The sequence below is a fragment of the Sinohyriopsis cumingii genome, chromosome 5, assembly GCF_028554795.1.
Source record: "Sinohyriopsis cumingii isolate HCF-2022 chromosome 5, ASM2855479v2, whole genome shotgun sequence".
NCBI lineage: Eukaryota > Metazoa > Mollusca > Bivalvia > Unionida > Unionidae > Sinohyriopsis > Sinohyriopsis cumingii.
The window spans coordinates 3,260,164-3,272,270 of NC_142965.1; the positions used below are offsets into that span (position 1 = coordinate 3,260,164).

A 12,107-nucleotide genomic window follows, 5' to 3' on the forward strand; every position below is an offset into this window, starting at 1 on the left:
ATATATTTTGATATCAAATTCATTTTGGTATTTTCCCAATAGGATACTCGTGTGCTATAAAAATATGTAAAGGCCACGCCTGTTTAATACATTTCTTTTACAGTTTTAAATAGATAAAAATAATACTTTCTTCATGCTGGGATCAGAATAGCTCTATTCCACTATTCTGGGATCACCCCAGAATACACGTATGCGGGGATCAGCTTAACATAGATTTAGTTAAGATGGGATCAACTTAGAATACACTAGTATGTTGGGATCAGCCTAGCACAGATTTTACTTGATCGTGGATCAGCCTAGCACAGTCTACGGAAGCTGGGATCAGCCCAGAATATACGCTAAAGTTGTGATCAGCCTATCACCAATTATACTTTAGCTAGGATCAGCCCATAATACACAATAATGCTGGAATCAGCCTAGCATAAATATACTTGAAGATGGGATCAGCCAAGAATAAACTATTATGCTGGGAACAGCCTATCGCTTAGCATACTTAAGATGGGATCCGCCCAGAATACACTCGAATGATGGGATCAGCCTAACACAGATTTTATTTGATCTGTGACCAGCCTTGCACCAATTCTACTTGAGGTAGGATCAGCCCCTAATAGACTGTAATGCTGGGATCAGTCTAGCTAGCATTGATTGGGAATCATCATAGAATTGCAAATTCAGATTCTAGCCTGTGAGTTTCCCCAACAGAGAGAGACAAACATTTTAATTAAGTATTGAAGATTCCAGCCCAAAATTACTGGTCACAACATATAATACAATTTTAAGGTACTAGATCTACAAGCAACTGATACAATCCTCTTAGCTACAATGTATATATAGTTCTCAACTTGACCTCAATTCACAATTAGCATTTTCGAAAGAAAAAAAACAATTACTTAATGAAAAAAAAAGTTCTGTAATTATCCCGATGTTTACAAATCAATAACCTGAATTATGTATAATTCACTTAGCGAGTTCCAAAACCTAGACCCAAATAAGCATATTTACTTCTTCTATTCATTTTAATAATGATTTTGAACCCATACATATAGAGAATAGTTTAGCTATATATTAGTTATTTACAATGAATAAAATAAAAATGTCAATTAGGGTCAATCAGAAATGAACTCAATTTTGGGCAAGGTCAAGTCCCACATAAAATGTTACAATGCATGTAATGAAATAAGATGAAATAAAACTAACAAACAAAGCAAATTAAATATTCGTAACACTTCTTTTTAAAGAAAAACTATTAAGTACAGACTTAAATTTTATTACAAACAGACGTTTGGCTCATAGAACATGACATTACTCATACTTGATAACTGATGTAAAGTGATATGGCAAAGAAGAATTTTCAAAAAATGAAATAATAACGAGGCATTTCTCACGGTAACTGTGAATAAAACGTGAAGGGAGGAAACAAGTCCTTGATATTTGTAAAGTCGGTGAACAATTTTGATCCGGATTAAAATGTATTTTGAACACAAACATATACACGTATATAATGGATATACATTTTGTACACCAACACGTACATGTGCATAGAGCGTTTACTTGAGATATTTGAAATTATTGTCTTTCATATTTTGCAATACTAAGCTTGTGTTACGAGTCTCTGCTCTTAAAATAAGTAACAGAAAAAAACGTTGTAAAATTTAATAAATAATTTATTTCCCTTGAATACAAAGTGAAAAATGACAAAAGAGAACTTACTATATTGCGAATTAAATCCAAAAAATAATCCAAGAATTAAAGACACAAGTTCTAGTAATGAAAAGTCCTAAATAAAACTCAGTTCAAGTATCGAAGAGATCCAGAATTGAAGGCTATGACGCGTCTGTTGTGGTCAACGAAGGGCTGATGTGTCAACAGTCTCTTGTGTAATTTGTGATTGTGATTCGGACTTTTTTTTTTAACGTAGCTTTTAACAATTATTCAGTCATATCTCTACTATGTCTGCAGTGTGGCAGTTTATAGTGATGTCTAGCACTGGGGCATCATGCCGCAGACATTTAGTATGATGCCCCACCTAATCACATTATCCTGACAACAGGCCAACCATTCATAGCACTAACCTCATAATGCTGAGCGCCAAGCGAGCCAGCTGTTAGTATCGTTTTTATAAATCTTTGGTATGATTTGGCCGGGGATTGAACCCACGACCTCCCGCATTCGAGGCGGACGCTCTAACCACTAGGCCACCGGAGCGGTAACAGTTTCTTGCGAATCAAAGAAATAATATTCCAGGTTTGAATTCAGTATAAATTGCAACAAATGTCTTTATCCAAGAATTTTGTCTGAGCACTTTTGTACTTCCAGAGAAAATAATCACTTGAATTCAACAAATTGAAGAAAATAAAATTCAGCCCAAACTGGTCACAACATAATACAACTTATGGTGCTAGATTTTAAAGCACGACTGGTAAAATCCTCACAGTCACAAGATAATATAGTTCTCTGCTTGACGTCAGGTCACAATTAGCTATTTCTAAAAAGAACCATTACCGAATGGAAAGTAACCTTCTAGAATGAGCTAATAGGCTTTGTTTATTTACAACACAATAGCCTATAAAATTCTCTTAGGAATCTTGAAATCCCTGACCCATATCAAATGTTTAGTCCTTCTTATTTACCTTAATAATAAGCTCATACACATAGTGAATAATTAGCTATTATTAGTTGATTACATAAATGAAATAGAAAAAAAAGATAAAAAATTACAATCAGGTCAAGCAGAAATGAACTCAGTTTTGGACAAGGTCAAGTCCAGTAAACAATGTTACCTTACGATAACATGAAATAAAATAATTAAAACTAACAAACAAACAATTAAATAAAATATAACACTTGTCTTCATTTCAAAATCAATGCCGATGCGTTTTCAATGAATGTATTAGGTATGTTTGATTATACATGGCTTTGTTACGAAGATTAGTTGTTGAAATGTATAGAAACTGATTTTTAAATTGAGATAAAAAAAAAATAGATGCCATACAAATTAAACATTTGCAAAGTCCAGAAAAACAAAAAATGTTTCATAGGACTCCGCATTGATTCAGCAACAGATCATGGACCAAGCTGAGCAATATATCAAAGGACAAACTCGCAATGACTCAGCAACAGAATATGGACAGCAGTCATTTTGACTCATCAACAGGTCATGGTCTAAACTCGCTTTGACTCAGCAACCGATCGTGGGCAAACCTCGTCTTCATTCAGCAACAGATCATGTGTAAAACTCTCTATGACTTCAACATATCATGGGCAAAACTCGCTTAGACTCAGCAACATATCAAGGGACAAACCCGATATGACTCTGCAACATAATATGAACAGAAGTCGTTTTGACTCATCAACAGCTCATGGTCTAAACTCGCTTTGACTCAACAACCGATCATGGGCAAAACTCGCCATGATTCTGCAACAGATCATGAGCAAACCTCTCTATGACTGCAACGGATCATGGCAAAACCTCGCTGAAGAGGATGCATGCTGTGAAGATGGGAAGAGGACATACTTAAAGTAATTTGTGGAAGAAAAAGAAAACATATGTTCTTTATTAATGTGTGTTTTAGTTTGATCTCAGAAAAAAACAAATAGAAGAACAACAAAAGCCCCTATCGGAGTAGTAGCATCCAACGTTAGCTACACGAGACAAGGGAGGATAATGTGAAAACAAAAATGAAAAGATAAGCAGTCACGTGAGATTTTTACTGTTGGAAAGGATGAGTAGGGTAACGAGACAGAATTGCTGTCAGTTTTCGTAGGCTGATTATGAAAACGATGGTCACAGTGTTCAGTGCTAATTATAGTGTCCAATAGTATCTTAGTGTCCAGTGTTATTCTAGTGTCCAATGTTATCATAGTGTCAAGTGCTGTTTTAGTCGCCACTGTTATCGTCGTGCCAAGTGTTGCTCTAGTATCAAATGTTACCATAATGTCCAGTGTTATTTTAGCGTCCAGTGTTATCATAGTTTCTAGTATTATTCTAGTCTCCACTGTTATCATCGTTTCCAGTGTTATTCTAGTGTTCAACGTTATCTTACCGTCAGATGTTATTCTGGCATCAACCGCTACGGTAGCCTTGAAGCTAGAGCGTGCGCTTCGGGTGCGGAATGTCGCGGGAGAGTAATGCCAAAGTCTTATAAAAATGTTACTAACAGCTGCCGCTCGGCATCGGTATTAAAAGATTAGCGTTAGATCTGGTCGGTCTAGTGTCATGATAATGCTACTGGGTGGAACATGATGCTACATGTCTGGGACATGATGTCCAGTGTTAGATATCACTGTAAATTGCCACACTGCAGACAATCAAGTTACTAGTAGTGAAGAAAAAAAAAGTAATTATTTACAAGAAATATATCTTTGTCTCCTGTTATGAAGTTCTAGCATCAAGAATGTATACTTTCCACAAGTACAATATCCAAAGAATTGTCAGACACAGTACATGAAATTAATATTTTAGGTGTGCTAACATTCTCTCTAGTGTGCATATTGCAAACAATAATACAAACGGCTTTACCTTACATAGGTCACTCTCTTAAACGTACATCACAACTGATGAGCTCACCCATAATATTATTCTGGGACTATTGAAAATCATTCAAATGAGTTCTGGACAACGTTATCTTGTCACGTCAGGACTGTTGGCGGACCAGTATATTCGTGGATCTGAAATTTATAAGGAACTTTTCATTCTTTTGGACTTTAATATAACGTTTTCAGGAATTCTTTGGATTAAATTCATAAGACTGCAAGTTTCTCTTATATTTTCATTTCATAACGTTGGTAATTAAACTGGTGCTTAAGTTTTACAAAACTTGTTGGTTTTAATTCTTTACTTTACCTGTGTTTACTTAATTTATTACGACAGATTCGTAACATTTGTGAATGTTGAACTTTGATGAAGAAATAAAAGAGTGACGATGTCGTACAATGCACTGGACCTTGTAACTAAATATAAATCTGTTCAATCTTAACTTGAAAATGACTGTATATATACTCATTAGATGTGATATGTTAACAATCACTTGTATTTGCAATAATGCCAGCTTTATGTGCGAGAACAGCAAAAATAAATCAGTTCCGTGCAGGCTAGCATGTCGCATCTGTCCATGAAGGCTGACCTATCATAGCAAGGTTCTCTTTCCCCTCCAATAATAATAATAATAATAATAATGCCAGTTTTAATAATTATCTCATCGTCATCAGATAATAGATTGATGATAATGAGAACGAAGAGTTATGTTGTTGCGTTTGATAAATCATCAGCGATTTTACTTGTTCAACTATCACTAAGTGTACCACTACTTCGAAGAAATTCATGACGATAGTAGTGATGCTGATGATTATTATTGTACTTAATTATATATTTTAAACTTATGATTACAACGAGGACTGTGATGATAACAAGGACTATGATGATGATAATATAATGGAGGTGCTAGGGGCAATGACAGCTGAAGATGATAGATTGGCAATGAAACTATTGCATCTACTGGTTATTAAAACAATAGCACAGTATTTCATGTAATACAGGGTCTTAAGATGTTAAAATGTTGCTAACCCACGTAAGTAAGTGTTTATAGATGCCAATCTGTTTTCGGCGACTTAATCATTTAATAATTCAAAAGAACATATTCAAAATTCAGTGATTGCCAACACTGATCGGCTGCAATTTTTTAGAAGTCGTCTGCTTCAGAGATAAAATATGTTATTTATTATGGATTTTGATGTGCTGAATTGAAATATGACAATTGAAACAACCGATTGGCTACTGTATCCAAGATATTTAAGTGTTTAGTTTTGACGTTTATGTATATTTTGTAGATAGTAGAGTTTTAATCATAAATTGTAAACTTAGGTCTTTTCATGTGTTTAGGTTTGTTTTACATGATAATTTTTCACGTGTCCTGTTTACATGTCAGCTATGTATATGCCACGGCGTATATGTATGTATGTAGGTAGGTAGGTAGGTGCGAACGTATCTATGTATGTATTTACTAACGTATGTACGTATGTACGTAGGTAGATAGGTAGGTACGTACGTACGGACGGATGTATGGATAGATGGATGTATACTTCTACTCCTAATGCTAATAGAAATAACTTGATTTTCTGAGGATAATACTCCTTCAATAATACGATATGGAAAACTAAATGCAACGTATCTGTAACTATACTTTAATTTACCTTTCTAGGATATATATATATATATATATATATATATATATATATATATATATATATATATATATATATATACACACACAGATAGATAGATAGATAAAATTTCATTTTTCTTATTCTTCCGTTGCTTAATGCATCAATGAAGTAATCTTTAATAATGCACGAATACATGGTCCAAACGACACAAAGTTGAAATCAAGTATGAACTTTTTATAATTGGTAATAATAAATCATGGAAAATCTCAATGACTTAAAAAACATTACCTGTTGATATGTGTCAAAAACCCATGCAGCATTCTACATCTGTAATATTCAACCACATACGGTACACATTTGTAAGAAAACAAAAACCTTGTGATATAATTGAGCAACACATTTTTAATAGTAATTTTTTTAAGCATGATAATCGTATTTGAAGACGATAGATAAATCGTCCTTAGTTGCAAATCGTCCTTAGTAGCACTGAAAATTTGGGTGCATTATCTGATTCCAAACTAGACTGCATGCTTGAAATTAGATATAAACAAAAGAAAGAACGAAATTCCATACGAGAAAACTTACAATCATTACGATTTTTGTTTTAAGACGTTACGCTGTGTAGTCTGTCAGATGCAACATCTCTGTGTTGTTTCTACAATCCCTCTCGCCCACAAACAGTATCATTGTGTTAACAAGAGTCAAATTGTCTACATTTTCCCACGATACAGTTATTTATTTGACTGATGCACCATTAGAAGCATTAAATATACAGAGTAAATTTGGAAAGACGTCGCTGTCTGCAATTTATAGCAATGTTTAGGAACTGCTTTATATCGATGTAATATCGATGTAATAATGCATCGGGACCGAATGGAAATTATACATGCAAAGACGAAAATAAGAAGACAATGTAGGATTTGCAAGTAGTTTCAATGAATTATATATATATATATTGTAGATAGTAGATACAAATACGAATAATAGTATCATACAGGTTAGAGAATTTTGAATTCGTACTCTACGGAGATTCGAACCCAGGTCCGCGGGTAAACGACACCCATCGCCTTGCCTGCACACACGAGCTTATATTCCCTCACGACTTAGCACAAATCACCAAAAATGATGTTACTCAGTCGGTGTTATATGCACTCGTGTGTAGCAGATACACTCGCATGACGACCTAGCAATTAATTCTCATGTATCAACACAGTCATTCCGGATTCCTATGAAAGAAATCAAGGTATATAGAATTAATTATAGAGAATTATAAATGTACACCAGACAGAACAGAAAGTGCTATCCCTAGATTCAGTACAAAAATGCTTGATAATAGTAGGCAGAATTAATATTTTAATACAAATAATACTATCATACAGGTTAGAGAATTTTTAATTGCCTGTATGTATGTATGTATGTATGTATGTATGTATGTATGTATGTATGTATGCATGTATGTATGCATGTGTGTGTGTGTATGTATGTATGTATGTATGTATGCATGTGTATGTATGTATGTATGTATGTATGTATGTGTATCCTCTCTCTCTCTTTCACCGCTCCTGTGGCCTAGTGGTTAGAGCGTCCGCCTCGGATGCGGGAGGTCGTGGGTTCGATCCCCGGCCGAGTCATACCAAAGACTTACAAAAATGGTACTAACAGCTGCCTCGCTTGGCACTCAGCATTAAGAGGTTAGTGTTAGGACTGGTCGGCCTGGTGTCAGGATAATGTGTTTGGGTGGGACATCATGCTACATGTCTGCGGCATGATGCCCCAGTGCTATATATCACTATAAACTGTCACACTGCAGACATCGTAACGATACGACTGAAAACTGAAAAATTGTTAAAGCTACGTTAAAAATCCAAATCACACACACACACACACACACACACACACACACACACCCTCTCTCTCTGTCTCTCTCTTTCTGTTAATTTGACTGTCCCGGTGGCCTATGTTGTTACATCGCCCACTTCTGGATGCGGCATGTACCTGGTTCGAACCTCTGCCGATTTATACCAAAGACTTTAAAAATGGTACTAGCAGCTGCCTCGCTTGACACTCAGCATAAAGAGATTAGGACTGCTCGGCCTGGTGTCAGAATAAAATGATTGGGTGGGACACGATGCGCAAATGTCGGACATCACTATAAAACTAAAATACTGCAGACATCATAGTGATCTGAGTTTTTTTAAACCTGCGATAAAAATCCAACACACACACACACACACACACACACACACACTGTTAATGTAACCGTCTTTTTTTAATGCAATACAGCTGATTTCATACAGATCTTAGAAACATTAACGGAGAGATGTCATTTTGATGTATGAATCCGACAACACATTTGTATTCCAAATGTATCTGAGATCATGCCATCCGATTGTCCCTAGATTGTCCCTAGTTATGTTTCCTTACGTTGCGGCTGATGTGCATGTACGTTTGCGGGGCTTAAGTGTTATCCTCAATGTTATTTTTGAAATGATCTTGTATTATTTTGGTTATGGAACTTTATCATTTTGGCAGTTGTTTGATTATTAGTAAAACTGGATTTGTCGGACTAACATTCTAGACCCAGTTTATCTTAGAAAAACTCAAAATAAATAGACATTTTTACTAGGTCTTCTTGACAGTGCATATTTTAAATTTTGACAATCAATCTATGGTGGACTTTTGGCCATTGATAGCTGATAATCCGAAAGGATATATAATCGTATTTAAGTACAATATTGATATGAAGTCGAAGATCCCGTGTTATTTACATGACTTTGATTGCACGCACCTTGTGGGACGGGCTTTGTCTCCATAGGAAGTTATTTGAGAGGCCCAGGTCCATGTTTCACTAACATTGTCACAATTTCTTCACCAGATGAGTGTTTTAATTATTCTAGTTTTGGTATTTCTGGTAATATTAATATTTTTGTTAGATACAGGACAGGATGCAAAAACTCTCTTTATTTTTCACACCATGCACATAAAAATGTTTCTTTTTGTTAAAAGGGCTGAATAATGCCTCAGAATTTCCACAGCGACAAAGGAAGACTTGTTTTAGAAAGAGGCAAATATTGTTATTCTGATACTTGGTGCCTGTTGAATGTTTTGTGAAAAATAAGTATTACAAACCAAACAATAGAAACGATACGAAGAATATGAGGTTAAAGAAGAAATTTTGAGATGATTAAAGAAACTCGAACTTGTATTTTGTTTGGGCTTTGGAATCTTCTATTCTTCTTATGTTTTCCTTTAAATGTAACGGTTCTATAGTCTTAGACTAAATAATAAAAAGAAGCAAAGACATCAAGTTTTATAAAACTTAACAAATAATGTTATCAAAGAAATAAAATGAAACTGTAAGAGGAACTTATAGCATTATGAAGTCAAGCCGTAATAATCCTAAGAAAGTTATATTCATATTCAAATGAATGGAATGTTGGGAATAAATTTTGGATCCTCGAAGGTACATATCACAATGGCATTGTCCAAAATCGTTTGAATAATTCACAATAGGCCAATAAGAATATTCTAGTCCAATGAGGACTTTGTAGCTCCAATGAATAATTCTAACAAATGTCTCCTCTCAAATTTTCTAAACACAACATCAAACACATCTGCAGACTGATTTCAACACATGGAATAAGAATCCGATATAGGATTGAATCCAAAATAGGAATGAATCTTATTGTTCAGTTCTCTCCTTATACACACCTTCAAGAGTATATTACGTCAATGTGTCGAAACATACCCACGTGACATCTCTTAATACTTAATCTAATATGTCAAAATTCATATTCATGTGACCTAACCCATCCAACGAGAAATAACATAATTCTTCTAAGAAACCACCTGACCTAAACCCTCCAGCCAATGAGAAATTACTCCAAAGTTGTCAGCAGGTTTTATTATTAGAAACCTGACAATTTATTTATAGATCCTAAGCAAACTACACTCGTAATATCTTAAAATAGAAGTTTATACCCGATCATTGCAATTTATAGTCATGAAGATACTATAGATACAGTCATGAACCGAGGGTTGCGAAAAATATAGATATACTAAACACCATGATATGAAATATACAAGCTAGAACTATTGTGTGTGGTCTCCACTATTATGACTTTTGTGTATGGCTGCAGTCTACAACGTTTAGCTTTACTTAAGCCTAATAAAAACGACATTAACAATTCCCCTTGGAAAAATAAATACTTTTTTCATCTTTAAAAAGAGATCCAAGTAATCGTTATTCGTCTCATTTAACAAAGACATGCGGTACGTTCCCTTAAAACTCAGTCTAAGTCGAATAGCGCCTTAATTAATAAATATACTCCTAATTGTTTGGATATTGTCTAATTATTATTGCTGAATGTGGGTTTCCATATTTAATTATATCGATTCTTCATGTTGCCTATATTTTTACTCTGCGCGCCAGTATGGTGCCTCTATGCATGTTTCTTTAAAACAAATAGGCAAATTTGGTGTGGTTGAATGTATAAATAGATTTTTTTTAGCATTCAGAGAATGGACGATGTAATGTATGTAGATTTTTTATCAAGAACAAGGAAGATATAATAGGATAGTCTATTTCATTTCCACATCTTACCGAAGTACTTGAGGAAAAGGAAAGAAGTACTCCAAAATATATATGGTACTCAAGTGTCAATATTAATCATTATACCGTACAATTCCAAAATTAGCTGCCGACCCTAATTGCATTTTACTGTCCGCACATGAAATATTGCTAATTTAATTAATCTTTTTATATTTATTCCTATGTTCAAAATTACTCATGCTGTTCCCAAGACGAAAATACATGTAGTGGTATTTTTTAAACTTTGTTTTGTGTTCATGTGCTGCTCGTTTTACAGCAGAAATCCAGAGTGGAAAAAGAAAAGAACCTTTCATAAAAAAGTTCAAAGACAAGAACCTTTCATAAAAAAGTTCAAAGACAAGAACCTTTCATACCTTTAGTTAATTTGTTTGTTAACAAGACTACGCATTTGCTGATTACCTGTACTGAAGGCAGGAATAATCTTGTTTTGAAAGTGTTAGTGCATCTTCTTAGTAATATGAAAAAAGAAAAAAGAAAAAACGCAAGACGATCAGGAAATCGAACAGTAGTTATCGTTGGCTCCATGACACACAGTTGAGAAAGGTTCATAATATTCATTTTATAAATGAGGTGCATTGTCAGTTAAAAGAATTACTTAGATTATTTTTTTTATACAATTTATTCTGTATTGGCGGCGTTTCTGTTGAAATGTAAATATAAGCATTTAAGAAGATATACTATAGGATTATTAAGAGACTGCCTCAAACCTTTATAGTAAAAGTGTATGGTACCTTTAAAAATCAGAAATGACTGTGTGGCTAGCATATACTTACGTGCTTTAAGTATGTCGCCAGCTTATAAAACAAAACATAGTTATGTCTCATTGTCTGCAAGACTGTCACATTTAAAGCGGGTTTAATCTTAAAAGCTGTGCGTACTTTAAGGAATTTTGGGTATTTCATGGTTGACTAATTTTGGGTATTTTATGGTTGACTGAGTTGAGTATTTTATGATGTATGGCTTCTCGATTAAAAATAACTTGTCTAACAACATTACTTCGAAAAGAAACACTTATTTAATGTTGTGATATTTGTCAACATATATTCGTTGAATATTCTCTACTGGAGTGTAGAATTGTCGCATAAATGGTCTGATGTTAATATAATCATTTATCTATCTCACAAATTAGAACAATCATAACTTACAAAACTCTTACGTAATCCCGTTATTTATTTGTGTTGCTGTATATTCTCGCTTATAACTCCAGACTGCATAGACGCAGATCTGGATCAATGGATTTTGTTAGGAGTAATCATTAGAACGAATAACACAGGCACTGGTCTGCCGGCGATCATGCAAGGGAAGATAAAGGTCTATGATGTTTGCAGTTGGA

The 12,107-nt window shown here is 34.3% G+C and overlaps 1 protein-coding gene across 1 annotated transcript in view; it reads left to right on the plus strand.

The window, feature by feature from the left end:
- LOC149798536 (uncharacterized) overlaps window positions 1-12,107 on the plus strand; it is a 106,536-nt gene that overhangs the window by 25,191 nt on the left and 69,238 nt on the right. The gene's annotated exons all lie outside the window — the stretch shown is intronic.